Here is a 16,204-nt window from a genome sequence, read left to right as displayed (position 1 = left end):
TCATTATAATATCATAGTAAGAATTGCTGTAGGTCAGGAGTTCTTTCTGCAGTTCTGCAGTAATGAACCCAACTAGTATCCATGAGGACGCGGGTTCAATCCCTGGCCCCACTCAGTGGGTTAAGGATTCAGCATTTCCATGAGCTGTGGTGTGGGTCACAGATGCAGCTTGGATCCCATGTTGTTCTAGCTGTGGAGTGGGCTGGCAGCTACAGCTGAGATTTGATCCCTAGCCTGGAAACTTCCCTATGCTGCAAATGCAGCCCTAAAAAGCCAAAAAAAAAAAGAAAAAGAAAAAAAAAAAAAAAGAATTGCTGTAGGTGGAATCCATTATGGTTGCTTAAATCTATTGGCTAAAATTTAATCAAAAAAAGATTTCTGCAGGATCTTAAAACATCTCTTTCAAAATATTTAATAATTAACAGAGGAAAATGACTATTTTGTGACTTTCCATCTTAGCCAAGTGATCAATGTTAACATCCCGAGTATTAATTACTATACCATGATCACTGATATGACACCCTGAGAAGGGCCTTTCCCAATAATACATAGGTGACCAGGAGACATTACATCTAAATCAGGGGTGGGCAAAACTTTAAAAAAAACAAAGATACAGATTAAATATTTTAGGCTTTATAGGCCATATAGTCTTTGCTACATCTATTCATCCCTACCATAAAAGTAGACAGAGACAATACAGAAAAAATGATCATGATCATATTCCAATAAAAACTTTATTAACAAAACTAGAAAGTGGGGCCAGAGTTTTGCTGACCTCTGATGCAAGTGTAATGTAGGATCCTGGTATAGACAAAGGAGAGTTACTGGGGAAAAAAAAAACTGTTAAAAATCTGAATTAGTTCTGTTTATTACTTAATCATACCAAGATTAATTCCTTAGTTTTCATACATATTCTATGGTTATGTAAAATACAAACATTAGAGAAAGCTGGGAGAATGGTACATAGAAATTCTGCACAGTCTTGCAATACTTCTGTAAGTCTAAAATTATTTTTTTAAAAACTCCAAAAAAATCTATTAGGCAAATACATATATACATACATATTTAGATGCATGTATACATAATTAGAACTGAAAGTGTCTGAGAAAGAGAAGGCATGGTTAGTTGCTGCAGGAAGAGTCAGTACAAACAGTCAGAATTATATTTGCAGGCCTGATGAGGTTTGAAAACTACTACAAATTGAACTCATTTTTTCCTTCAAGTCTCTAAAATTTTTCCTCTAAGCACTTTTTTTTCTTTCTGATAACAGACATGTTGGGAGCCATTTAGGAGCTTTTTAAGATAACTTACATCAGAATTGTTCATTTGTAGAGAAAACTCTAACAACTTTTAAAGAACTACTAAAAGGTGAATTTATGAGGTGGTCAAAGCAGAGTTTCTTCTAATTATCCTTGATTCATCCTTCAATTGATTCAGGTTAAACTGCCAATTTATTTAAAGAGTCTGAGGTATTTTACATATTCACATATTTCATTTTACATTTCCCTTAAATCCACTTAAAAATGCTTAATTATTTCCCAAGAAATATAGAAATATGTGGCAGGAATGAAGGTAGGGATTGTGGCATTTGGATTTAGGCTGGAATTAAAATATTACTTCTTCCCTTGGTGGGAATCATATATACATTTCTGCCTAAATTTTTTTTTTGTATTGTTAAGCCATACTTGTAGGATCTTAGAAAATCATGTAGCCTTGAAAGTATCTGAATTCATCAGCCATCAGACAATCCACAAACCTTTATTAAAGTAACCACTATGGGATAACTCTCAGTTCGAATCTCGACCAACTTAAATGCTGTTGGTGCCAACTCTAAAATCTATCACAAATATAACCATTTTCTCCATCTCCTAAGTCCCAAACTACCACAAAGCACCGTTATTCCTCTCAGGCTCTTGCATCATCTCTTAGCTGGTCTCCTGTATCCACTCTCTGGTTTGCTCTTTACATAACAGGCAGAAATAGAATTCAGATCACACCAATTTTCTGATTAATATCCTCCTATATTTCCCCAAGGCATTACAAATAAATCCTTTTCAGGGACTACACAGTCCTATACAATCTCCCCCTGCTTAATTTTCCATTCTAATCTTCTTGCTCCCTTTATACGGACCGTTACCCCTGCATATATTTTTTTGTGTGTGTGGCTTACTTGTTCTTATTTCGATCTCAACTCAGATAAACAGCCTTCCTTAATTTCGTGTGTCAAGTTGACCCAATTAATCTCTATCTTACTGCTTTCTTCTCTTCATAGTACTTGCTGCTCTCTGCAATTAGCCTATTTATTTTCCTCCATAGGGCTGTTTTCTTGATAGTCCCTGGAGGGCAGGGACTGTATCTATCTGCCCATCACTGTACTTTCATGGCCCAAAATGTGTCTGGCATGAGTATGTGGTCAATGAATGTTCCTTGATAAAAATAAGTGAACATGTGAATGAATCACTGCAAAACACTATACCAAGCAACCCAAGTATTTAAGATTGACTTCTGCCCTCAAGGAATTTATAGTCTAGTAATTTGCGTGACATGCTATGTGAGATCTTAAAAGAAAAGTGTAATACAGGGTTGGAATGGTTGATAGGAAGAACTAATAAATATTGACCAAGGAAATCAAAGTGGTATTATTCAAATTTTGCCTTTAAGGGTTGGTAAACTTTTAAAAATGAAAACACTTGTGGCTGCATAGGGGTGCCTAGACTGTCCTTTTCATTTATCCCTCCAGGCCAAGGGTGTAGGAAGAGTAAAGCCCATTAATGAATGTAGCAGTAGACAGCAGACAGTGGGAAAATGGGAGTCAGTGATACAGGGTTTGCAAGGTGGGTTGAGAAGCCTTCGCATTGTAAGTGGCAAAATTTTTGAGAGAAAAGAGGGGAAGTGACGCAAATGAAGATAGAATAAATAACTACACCTATGAAATAGCTAAACATAAAGTTGCTACCAGAGAGAGAAAGAGAAATGGAGACAGAAAGAGAAAAAGTGACAAAGGGATGGGCCAGAGTGATGGGAAGAGACCATGTGACAGAAATTCCTATTATTTATCAGTTCAAGCCGATTTTAAAAGTAACAAACAAACACAAACATTATCTGGTAGGATTTTAACCAGAAGTATTACAGAAACAGAGGGAAAAGAGGTCCAAGAATGAAGAGTTGGCCAACAGGGTCAAAAAACAAGTATAGCCAACTGGGAATTGGATTTGGCAATCAGGAGGTTGCTGCTGACCTTCTGGGAACAATTCTAGAGAAGTGCTGGAGGCAGGAGGCAAAGTGCAGTGGGATAAAGTGATTGGCAGGGGGTCAAATGGAAGGAAGGCAGACTTCAGCTCTGTTTTTCAAGTTTTGTGGTGAATGGAGTTATAACAATCTGTACTTTATTACTGTTTTGTTTTTGGGGTTTGGGGTTTTTTTTGGTGGGAGGACATGTAGCCATTGTAAATCATCTTATGGAGGGAGCACTGATGGGGCTGCCTGGAGCACTGATGGGGCTGCCTGCATCACTGAGTGAGTCCTAGTCATAGAAATCACTTTTGATGTATAAATGTGCTCAGTGCTGGCAGGACGCTCTCCTTTTGAAGTGAAGGCAGTAAATGCACAAATCAATCTACCCTGTTAAATGTATTAAAATGAATTAAATTTGGCTCATAAGCATATGTTCTGTGAAAATCATCTGTTTCTATACTCTTTGGTTTTGTTATTTTAGCTTTTTTCCCTTTTAGTTTTCTTTTAAAAACTTTCACTTTAATTAGATTGAATTAGAAGAAAATAATTTTTTTGACACTTTAGCCAAATTAGATTAGTATATAATTGGGTAACTGGAGACTGTGTGTGTGTGTGTGTGTGTGTGTGTGTGTGTGTGTGTTGGGTGACAGTATGAGTTAAAAATCACTTAAGGCAGATGGGTGAATAGAGATTGGGGAAGAGGTAGGAGCAAACAAAGATGCTGGTTCTTTACTTACTACTTGCAGACTTGTCCCCATTGTTTTAGAACATAGATCAGTTGACTATTAAACTTTTGGGGAGCTCAAAACCTTACATACTTTAGATTTGTTTCAATGTCTGGCTTATCACTATGAGTATAATTATCTCAAGGGCTACATGTGGCCCTTCTGTTCTATTCACCTTCACAGTGTCTAGCATGAGATCCTGTACTTTGTGTTCTCCTATGCTGATGGCCATGACCAAGATTTACAACAGCTCTAAAATTCCTACTGTATTTTGGTACATTCAGATGTGGCCTGAGGCATGTTTTAAGACAAGAAAGGCTCAATCAAGCATGACACTAATTCTGCATCTAATATGAATCCTCTTAAATTAATAGCCAGGATCTGGAAGTTGTTTCTCCCTCCCAAGACCCAAGGCAATGGCTAATTATTTCAGTGTGAAGGCTGTTAATGGAGCTGGAAAAAGAAAGCCACTGAAAACTGATTTCTAGGAAACTAAAGTAACTGAAGAAAATGTCATTCAATTAGTTAAGGAAAATATATCTGGCATCTAGAAGTTACTATGTCCTGTTAGGTGTTTTCCATGAAAAGTTAAATCAGAAATCAGTCCCTGTTATCAATGATCTCCACCCTAATGATCTATGAGAGACGGTGGCCATGAGACACAAAAACCTTATCTCTAAGAGATGTAAGTAGGAATCATGACTTAAAAGAACATATACATTAAACAATAGGCAGATCCATAGGAAGATAGTCGTGCATGACCTCTACAAACCACATAGAAGGTGTTGACTGTTATTTGAACATTATTGTAAGAGTCAACAGAAGAGCAAGAAAGACTTGGATTTGGTAGGGGTCTTCTACCAGTAGCTTTGGCCACCAAAGCCCTGAACATGATTCTTCTGTTGCAGGGATCATTGTACAAGAGGAAAAGATAAGGTGGTATTCTAAGATTTGAATAGTTCCCAGAATGGAAGCAGAAGAATTTATGAAAGCCATATCTTGAGAGTGTAGTGATGAAAGCAACAGAGGAATTGTGAAGTCTCCTAGTAGAAAGGGTATTAGGATCTGCCTGGTATTTCTATTTCCTTCACTCCTTTTTTTGTGACAAATAGATGTTGTCTATCACCTCACCTGTGGACTCAGGATCAGCCAGCTTATTTGACTTCTTATTTGACTGTTTTCATTGCATCAATGGCAGATGCCTTTGACTGATTCAACTGAAGATACTTTCTGGATTGTTAACACTTAACTGTGCCTGAGCTCTAGTAACTAAACTATTTTTTTCCCCCTGCCTGAAGTGGGTTTTGCAAGACTTTGCCTGGGTGACAATATTTTGTTACTGACCACAGTCTACCAGATTGAATAACCAAGATAAAATAGCAAATGGGAAAGAGCAGCTAGCCTTGGGCCAAAAGCTGGTAGTTTTTGGTTGGAAAACCTGATTATGTCATCCCTTCAAATAAGCTAGTTGTAAGGATATATTTAACTTAATGCTATGTAGCTATACCACGTTTAACTATGTGGTATTCTTTCTAGTATCCAGGGAGAGATACCACTCTCTGAATTTAGACCAAACTTTGGAATACAGGTTTACATACCTTTCATCAGCTGGAGTATGTATGTGTGTGCATGCATGTAATTTTTATTTTTTCAACACCCATGTTGCTAGCCTTTACTCTTTAATCAAAACAGCCAGATAGGCTATCTCAAGCACATATGTATATTCTATGGAACCTCAACTTTTACTTTGCTACTTATAAGTCACTTACTCTATTTCAAATTTAGACTTTCATCTAGCAACAGGATATCAAGCATTGTCATCCATTTCTGCCTACCAGTCAACTTGTTTGATTTCCATAAAACAACCATCTTTGTATTAGAAGGGTACTTGTTTATATATCCATTTGAGTGCTTTATTAAATTTTCTGCACTGTTTAAAATAAATAAATGGAAGCTATAAGAAATTATTATGCTAATATTAACACAAAGACAGAATATGAAGTAGATCTCAAAGGAGATGTCCTTTTTGTATGATTTGGAGGCATATTTGAAATAAGCTTGTTTATTACATGTTTAATTCAATGGAAAAAAATTATTATCTATAAAATAGTAGTAAGATATTGTTGAATATTACATATCCAAAGGTGAAGTGTTACAATAGATGAACTGGAGAGAGCCTAAAAAGCTATAATTAAGATTTCATATCAAGAAAACATTCTGTTGATCCTCTAGAGGACTTCACAGGCTTATACATCATTCAATAGAGATACATATTTCTTCAATCTCTTAATCAAGAGAATTATAAGCCCAGACTTAGCTTTTCTTTAGTCAATTATTACCAAAAATAATTTATATAGAGTAAAATTGAAAACAGGAAATCAATAGAAATTAATCAATAAAACTAAAAGCTGATTCTTTGAAAAATATAAATAAAATTGATAAGCTTCTAGTCAGGCTAAGAAAAAAGAGAGAGGATAGTAGTTGCTAGTATCAGAAGTGAAAGAGATTACTACAGATCCCTTGGACATTAAAAGGACAGTAAAATAATACTATGAACAACTCTATGCCCACAAATTTGATAACAGAGATGAAATGATCCAACTCCTTAAAAAATACAATTTGCCAAAACTCACATAAGAAGAAAGAGGCAAACTAAATAGGCCTATATCCATTAAAGAAATTGAGAAATAACCATCCACAATAGAAAATATCAGGCCCACCTGGTTTGACTGGTATATGATACCAAATATTTAAGAAAGAAATTATATTAACTCTCTACAATATCCTTCAGAATACAGAAGTAGAGGAAGTACTTCTGAACTCATTCAATAGTCCAGCATTACCCTAATACCATAATAAGACAAAGACATACAAGAAAACTATATCCAATATCTCTTATAAATAGATGCAAAAATCTTCAGCAAAATATTAGTTAATCAAATCCAATAATGCATAAAAAGAATTTACGCATTACACAAGTAGCATTTATCCAAGATATGCAAGGTTGATTCAACATTTGAAAACCAATTAATGTAATCCATCATATAAATTAGCTAAAGAAAAAAGACCATGTAATCACATCAATAGATGCAGGAAAATCATTGGATAAATCCAATACTCATTTATGATAAAAAATTTCAAATAATTAGGACTAGAGAGGACCTTTCTCAACTTAATTAAGAACATCTACAAACAAACTACAGGTAAAATCACATTTAATTGTGAAAAACTCAAAGCCTTCCCACTAAGATCAGGTATAAATCAAGGATGTCATTTCTCACCACTTCTTTTCAACATTGTACTCAGAGTTCTAGCTAATGAAATAAGACAGGAAAGGTAAATATAATTATACGGATTGGGAAGGAAAAAAAAACTATCACTCTTCACAGATGGCATTCATCTATGAAGATAATCTGAGAGAACTGACAAAAAACTCCTGGGACTAATAAGCAATGATAATAAGTTTGCAGGATACAAGATTAATATATAAAAATTCATTACTTTCTTAAATACCGGCAAAGAAAAACTGGAATTTGAATTAAAAATACATTTGCATTAGAACACAAAGTAAAAAATTTAGATATAAATCTAGCAAAATATGTATAAGATATATGAAAAATATACAAAATACTAATGAATGAAATTAAAGAAATAAATAAATGGAGATATATTCTATGCTTATGGATAGGAAAATTCAATATAGTCAAGCTGTCAGTTCTTCCCAGCTCAATCTATAGATTCAGTGCAACACTAACCAAAATCCCAATTATTTCATGGAATCAAAAAACTCATGAAGTTTATATGGAGAGGCAAAACACTCAGAATAACCAACACAATATTGAGGGAGAAGAACAAAGTTGGAAGATTGTGACCAGCCCAGCCTTGAGACTTACAATAAAGCTGTAGTAATCAAGACAGTACGGTATTGGTGAAAGAAAGGAATAGAACAGAGGACTCAGAAATAGAGTCACATAAATATAGTCAAGTGCTATTTGACAGAAAAGCAAAAGAAACATAAAAGAAGCAAAGATAATCTTTTCAATGAATAGTGCTGGAACAACTGGATATCATGTGTGATAAAGTGAATCTAGACACAGACCTTAAGATCTTCACAAAAATTAACTCAAAATGGATCATAGACATAAATATAAAAGAAAAAACTATAAAACTCCTAGAAGATAACAAAGGAGAAAACCTAGATGACTTTGGGTATGGTGATGACTTTTTAAATAAAACACCAAGGGCTTGATTCATGAAAGAAATAGTTGGTAAGCTAGACTTCATTAAAATTATAAACTTCTCTGTGAGAGGCAATGTCAAGAGAATGAGAAGACAAGCCACAGACTGGAAGAAAATATTTGCAAAAGAAACATCTGATAATGGGCTGTTATCCAAAGTATACACCCATCCAAAAAAAAAAAAAAACCCAAAACCTCTTAAAACTTTATAATAAGGAGTTCCTTCAGTGGCACAGTGGGTTAATAATCTGGCATTGTCTCTGTGGTGGCACCAGTTCAATCCCTGGCCCAGTGCAGTGGGTTAAGGATCTGGCATTGCTGCAGCGGTGGCATAGGTTGTAGCTGTGGCTCGGATTTAAAGCTTGGCCTGGGAACTTTCATGTGCCAGGGATGTGGCTGAAAAAGAAAAAAAAAAGTGACAATAAGAAAACAAAAAACTCAAATAAAAAATGGGGAGTTCCCGGTGTGGCGCAGTGGTTAATGAATCTGACTAGGAACCATGAGGTTGCGGGTTCGGTCCCTGCCCTTGCTCAGTGGATTAACGATCAGGTGTTGCCTTGAGCTGCGTGTGGTGTAGGTTGCAGACGCGGCTCGGATCCCGCATTGCTGTGGATCTGGCATAGGCCGGTGGCTACAGCTCTGATTAGACCCCTAGCCTGGGAACCTCCATATGCCGCGGGAGTGGCCCAAGAAATAGCAAAAAGAAAAACAAACAAACAAACAAAGCAAAACAAAAAAAAAACAAATAAAAAATGGGCCATTTTTCAGCAACATGGGAGGAACTAGAGACTCATAACTTAGTGAAGTACTTTAGAAAGAGAAAGACAAATACCATATGATATCAATTATATCTGGAATCTACTATATTGCACAAATGAACCTTCCACAGAAAAGATAATCATGGACTTGCAGAATAGACTTGTGATTGCCAAGGGGGAGGGGGAGGAAGTGGGGTGGTTGGGGAGCTTGGGGTTAATAGATGCAAACTATTACTTTTGGAATGGATTAACAATGAGATCCTGCTGTGTAGCACTGGGAACTATATCTAGTCACTTATGATGGAGCATGAAAATGTGAGAAAAAAGAATGTATAAATGTATGTGTAACTGGGTCACCATGCTGTACAGCAGGAAAAAAATTGTATTGGGGAAATAACAATAAAAAAATAAATTAAAAAATGGGCCAAAGACCTTAACAGATACCTCACCAAGAAGATATACAGATGTCAAGTAAGCATATGAAAAGATGCTGCACATACATATCAAGGAAATGCAAATTAAAGCAACGAAATACTACTACACATCTATTAGAACACCAAAAATTCACAACACAGATAAGGTCCAATGCTGGAAAGGATGTGGAACAATAAGAACTTGCATTCATTGCTGGTGGGAATGCAAACTGGTAAAAGCCACTTTGGGAGACAGTTTGGTGGTTTCTTACAAAACTGAACAATTCTTACCATATTGTCTACCAATTGTTCTTCTTGGTATTTACCCAAAGGAGTTGAAAATTTATATCTACACAGTACTCTGCACATAGATGTTTATAGTAGTTCTATTCATAATTGCCAAAACTTGGAAGCAAATAAGATATCCTTCAGCAGGTAAATGAATAAATAAACTGTGGTACATCCAAATGGTGGGATATTATTTAGCTCTGAAATTAAATGAGCTATTAAACCCTAAAAGACATGGAAGAATCTTATATATGCATTATTAAGTAAAAGAAGCCAATAAGAAAAGCCTACATACTTTATGATTCCAACTATATAACATCCTAGAAAAGGCAAAACTATGGAGACAACAAAAAGATCAGTGGTTATCAGGGTTTGGAAGAGAGGAGGGATGAACAGGCAGAGCATGGAGGGGTTTTAGGGCAGTGAAAATACTCTGTTAAGTACTATAATGATAGATACATGTCATTATAAATTTGTCCAAATCTATAGAATATACAACACCAAGAGAGTACCCTAAGGTGTACTATGGACTCTGGGTAACTATGATGTGTAGGTGTAGGTTCATCAGTTATAACAAGTGTACCACTCTGGTGAAGGATGTTGCTAATGGGGTGGCTGTGCAGGAGTAGGGGAAAGGGTATATGGGAAATCTCTGTACCTTCTTCTCAATTTTTCATGAACTTAAAACAGTTCTAAAATAATAAAATCTAGGGAGCTCCCAATGTGGTGCAGTGGAAATGAATTTGACGATATCCATGAGGATGTAGTTCAATCTGTGGCCTTGCTCAGTGGGTCGGGGATCTGGTGTTGCCATGAGTTGTGGTGTAGGTCACAGACATGGCCCAGATCCCGCGTTGCTGTGGCTGTGGTGTAGGCTGGCAGCTATAGCTCCAATTCAACCTCTAGCCTGGGAACTTCCATATGCCATGGGTGCAGCCCTAGAAAGCAAATTTTAAAAATTAATTAATTAAATTAATAAAGTCTTTAAAAATCAAGTCTATTAAAAATAATTTATAAAACATTACTGAAATTATCATCTTACTCTCCTCTCCATCTTTTGCAAATTACCATCAGGGAGGGGCTCCATATTTCTTCATTAAATTTTTTTTTCTTTTTATTAAATATGACTTTAGCTAAACTAAGAAAACTATAATTCGAGGTAAGAAATACATTTATAAAATTAATTTTCATTGTATATTATTGTTTAATATTTTTGGATATTCTTTTCAATATGGATAACATTCAATTATTTATGCACGAAAGAATTTTAGAACTATTTTTTGTGCTCTGAGAATAGACCTCTCCAACCCTTTATAGATATCCTACTTCTTTTTTTTTTTTGAAGTTCGTTTTATTTTTATTTTATTTAAAAAGTTTTTTTTTGCTATTTCCCCAATCCATTTTTTTCTACTGTACAGCATGGTGACCCAGTTACACATGCATGTATACATTCTTTTTTCTCACATTTTCATGTTCCATCATAAGTGACTAGATATAGTTCCCAGTGCTACACAGCAGGATCTCATTGTTAATCCATTCCAAAGGCAATAGTCTGCATCTATTAACCCCAAGCTCCTAATCCATCCCACTCCCTCCCCTTCCACCTTGGCAACCAAGGTCTATTTTCCAAGTCCATGATTATCTTTTCTGTGGAAGGTTCATTTGTGCCATATATTAGATTCCAGATAAAAGTGATTAGATATCCTACTTCTAGGTGCACTCTCAGGGAAGGTGTATGTATAAAAGCAGCAAATTGCATCTAAAGGAAATATTTATCTCATACCCTCTCAAAGCTTACATACTTTATACTCTGAAATTTCCATTCTTAGAGTCACACTTTTGGGTTAAGGCTGTTATTACAATATGGGCAACAGAAATGAAGACTTTTATGTTTCAAAATCAAAATTAAAATTAACTCTTTTGATGGACATTTTTCTAGAGTGTGTTGTTCATGTTCTATTTTTAGAAGATATGGAACATAGTATATCCTTATATATAGTATACTATATTTCCCATCGTGGCCTAGCGGAAATGAATCCAACTAGGAACCATGAGGTTGTGGATGATCCCTGGCCTCTCTCAGTGGGTTAAGGACACAGCGTTGCCATGAACTGTGGTGTAGGTGGAAGACACGGCTCAGATCTGGTGTTGCTGTGGCTCTGGTGTGGGCTGGCAGCAACAGCTCCCATTAGACCCCCAGCCTGGGAACCTCCATATGCCGTGGGTGTGGCCCTAAAAAGACAAAATACAAAACAAAACAAAAAAACCATAATATAAAGTGTTATTAGTTACATATATGATTCTACTTGTATGATGTACTTAGGATAGTCAAATTCACATAGAAAGAAAGTAGAATAGTGGTTGCCAGTGACTGGGGAGAGGGGGGTGGGGAGTTAGTATTTAGTGGGTACAGAATTTCAGTTTCATAAGGTGAAAATATTTCTGAAGATGGATGGAGGTGGTGGTTATTTAACAATGTTAATATAGTTAATGGCACTGAACTGTACACTAATGACTAATATAGTAAATTTTACGTTATGCATGTGTATTTGACCATAATTAAAAATAAAGACAAAACAGCTTTTAAAAACTCCCACATATTTCCAACTGTACATCTCTCCCACTGACACTGTGGAGGGGCTGCTGAACCACTGCATCCATTCTTGAGAAACCTTTCCTAAATTACTTCTCTTAAAGCCTTCCCTGGGGAACCCAGCCCATTACTGTCTATAGCAATAATCAGCACTTTATTATATTTTATTCCTAGATTCAAATTATTAGTATCAAATAATCTGCTACATTATTACATGTATTTTGGTTCATAAAATGACTCCGTGTTCAGAGACAGGCCTTAACCTCCTTGGGCTTTTGTCTGTCTCACAGCACCTTGCTTAGTACTAGGTCTATGGTTTATATTTTATAAACATTTGTCTATAACTTGGCTCTTGGAGGTGTTACCATAGAGCAACATACAACTACTGAACTCATAATTACACTGAATATGAATTTGCTGCCTCCTGTACTTTGCCCTAGCCTCGCTCTGCATTTTCTACCTTGCTACAGTGCTGTGAGTTGCTGTCCTCCTACAGGCTACAAAAATACCATTGTCCTGTGGATTTTAAGTCTTGCTGCCTAGTTATTACTGAAAATTGCAAGAGACCTCTTTAAGCTTGAGCACCCTTCATCTGTGAAACACACAGGCCTGCTTTTAAAGCTTCCTGAAGGAAGCCTCCCTTCAGTCATCACAATCACTAATAATGTCAAACTTTCCCCACCTGCTCACATTAGCCTTTTCACTTATTATTCTTTGGAACCATTTCAAACTTACTGTCTAGTAATAACGCACCATCACTTAACTCTGTACATGATGGTTTTCTTCCTTCCTCCACATTCAACTCTCCCCACCCCTGAACACTCAATTCTCCTACTCCATCCAACCCTTAAACTAGCCATTACTGCAAAAGAGTCATAAGGTTTTCAAGCATTTCTCTGCCCCCAACAATTCATTTCCAGAGTCATAATGCATTTAATCTTTCTAAATTTCTCTGAACTTTTTAAGCTTTCATGAAGGAACACAATGCTCCGTTAAGTAGTAGAGCACAAGAAAACCCTTTGCAGTTTGTGATAGGGAAATGGAACCCTGAAAAATCTATTTGAGGCATAATCATCTGATAATTGTTCAAACCCCAGGTGGAGCAAATCTGGAACAGATTTATCACTGCTCCAAAGTATGCCTTTGATTTTGATGAGAGTTTCTGTACAAGAAAAAGTTATTTTGTGCTGATATTACTTCTTATATTTTTGTTCAGTTTTAACTATGCAAGAGTAATGATCTTTCCCTCCAACTTCTGCCTTTCACAAAGAACTGCTATTTAGAGATCATGAGCCCTACAAGTATTAATGATCATCCTAGTTGATTTATTTAGGAGAGCTTTCTGTGGTCTCCATGACTTTAGCCCACACTGTAAATGAATTATAGAGGTTCTGTTTTCAACATGAGCCTGTGTTAAGTTGAACATTTGTTGAATTCGATATCTGCCTACCCAGTCATGTGGTTCTCTTTGAAGTACTTACATTAATAGGATAGGATCCTTAGGGGAGTCTTTATGTAAGTAGAAGATAACTAATATTTTGCACTTAGCATTTTTTTCCTGTTGATTTTGGAGTAGAGCTGAGGAGAAATATAATGTTCCCTTCAGCTACAGGAAAGAGGTGAGCCTGGAGAGGTAGAGGACTTCCACTGTCTATTCCTCACTGTACATTGGTTTCCAAGGCAACATTCTGGGTAACAGAACATCAGCTTCGAACACAAATGCTGGTAATGTATTTCTCAAGGCAAAATAATAAGCAAGGTCCAAATCCGTTTTCTAGAGTATTTGGAAATATTTTGATGTTCCCTGAGGTTATGGAATTCCATGCTCCATTAGGAAAAGGTGGCTACAAGTGTGATGGGGAGAGAGGAAGATGTTCTTGGCACATTTTTGTGTGTTTTCTAATGTGGTTCGTTTGTGTGGTCTGAACAAGTAAATGGCAAGGAGGGTGCAGAAAACCCCATGTCTCCTGGTCTTCTAAAAAGTTGACCTATGTGCCATGGAATAAACAAAGATGGAAAACTCTTTAAAGGAAGACAAAATGTTGTCTTAATGCTTTTGTTGATAAATTTGTTCTTAATTGTTCACTTTGACTTGTTCAACAAAAATGGCAAATGCCTTTATAAATCTAAACCTGCCATGGATTAAGGTGACAAAGAATCCTGTTCACTCCTAGAGTTGGCAGTTCCTTTTCTTCTAACATCGTTATTTAAAATTAGGGATTAATAGTCCTCTTCTTCCATGTGTCTGATGCCCTAAAAAGTCGGCCAACACCACATGAAATAAACCTATGTCTGCTTCATGTGCATCATAAGCTAACCCTTAGAGTTTCTGAATCTCATAGGAGAATTACAACATAGCTTTAAAATGTGTGAGCTGTGAATTTATCTGTGGATTACCAAACTATAAACCATTTTATGACAGTTATACAAATCCAATGTGGACAGAGACTGCAAACATATGTTTATGTCCTCCCTCTTTCTGACAATTAGATTCAAAGTGACTCTTGCAAAGACAGAATGACCTCCTCCAGGCCCCCAGATAAGAAAGTGGTGATTTTCTTGAGAGAGGAAGAGAGCCTTGAAATCCCTGTGGAAATCCTTGGCAAAGGGAGATGGGTGTGTGTGGCTAGAAGTCAGGCCAGCTTTAGTCACAACTGGTCTATCTATATGTTGTCTATACATTAGGCTCATGTATAAGCTTTTACTCGAATCTAGAGTCTAGGGGCAACAAGCTTAAAAAATTACTTTTTATCATATTAATGTTGGCAAAATTAGTTTTTGGTGCCTTGTCTCATAGCCACCTTCTTTCTACATCCTTATCTTCCTGATCTTTATTCCAAGGAATTGATCAGTTAATAAAGGCTCTATGGCCTCCTTGTAGAAAGTTTAACTTGTAGTAGGAATAGAGGATGACACCATCAATGGCTCAGAACTTTTTGCAAGTCCCTTCTCACTACACCATAATCTTTTTCTCTACCATTCTCACTTTGATTTCTACTTCAGTTATCCAAATCTTCTGCTTTCATATAAAATTCTTCCTCCCTTTCCGTCTCTCCTCCTCCTCCATTCCTATCTCAAGAAGAACCACAGAAGATGGTGAGGCAGCAAGCAGGAGTCAGAGATGGGGAAAAGTGCTTGACTATGGCAAAGCAACAGCTATTCTTTCCCTGTTTTCTGTGTCCCAATTTATCTAATTTTCCTGGATCTTTGTTCCTTCTATTAAATATATGCACAAAATTCTTAAGAGCAAAGCAAAGAGCAGCTTTAGCTGCAGACAACCTGTGACACTGGCAAAGGTGACTTTTAAAGCTCTTCATGTTTCTCCTGCCCCCGCCTCACTTCCTTATGACACTTGTCCCCTGCCTCGGGTGTGCCCACTTCATGGCTGTACACTGTTGAGCAAAAGAGAATTCTCAGTGGATATGGAACAAGGGTTGACAAGCATTTCCCAAAGGGCCAAAGAGTTAATATTGTAAGCTTTACAGTCCAAATGTGGTTTCTATTGCAATGACTCAACTCTATAGTTGTTACATAAAAGCAACCAAAAGTCTTACATAAAAGAATGAACATGGCTGTATTCCAATAAAACTGTATTCATACACACTTAAATCTGAATTTCAAATAAGTTTCATGTATCACAAAATATTTTTCTTCTTTTGGTTTTCTGCAACCATTTAAAAGTATAAAAATTTCTTAAGTGGTAGGCTGAATAACAGCAAAAAAAAAAAAAAAAACCACACAAGACCATGAGCCAGATATGGCTCAAGGGCTGTATTTTACAGACCCCCTAATATAAAAGATAAAAGAGGATAGGAATTTTATGAGAGAGGCATGAAGTTTAATCTATTTCTATTTTTGGCATGAGTCATACACACAGGCAAGGTCCTTTCAATATATGTCTCAAGGCTCCCTTAAGGCATTCAATTATCAAGATAGAGCACATTTCATCTTGAAA

General features: G+C 36.3%; 1 protein-coding gene across 5 annotated transcripts in view; it reads right to left on the bottom strand.

Annotated features, from left to right (window-relative positions):
• The window catches only part of FBXO4 (F-box protein 4), a 416,918-nt gene that overhangs the window by 23,592 nt on the left and 377,122 nt on the right, over positions 1-16,204 (bottom strand). The gene's annotated exons all lie outside the window — the stretch shown is intronic.

Source organism: Sus scrofa, chromosome 16 (genome assembly GCF_054392235.1).
Source record: "Sus scrofa isolate SSC_HxYL_T2T_F1_AM1 chromosome 16, Sscrofa_HxYL_maternal_Yorkshire_Landrace_v2.0, whole genome shotgun sequence".
NCBI classification, from domain to species: Eukaryota; Metazoa; Chordata; class Mammalia; order Artiodactyla; family Suidae; genus Sus; species Sus scrofa.
The sequence above is the reverse complement of the archived record's forward strand: the minus strand, read 5'-3'. Positions and strand labels throughout refer to the sequence as shown.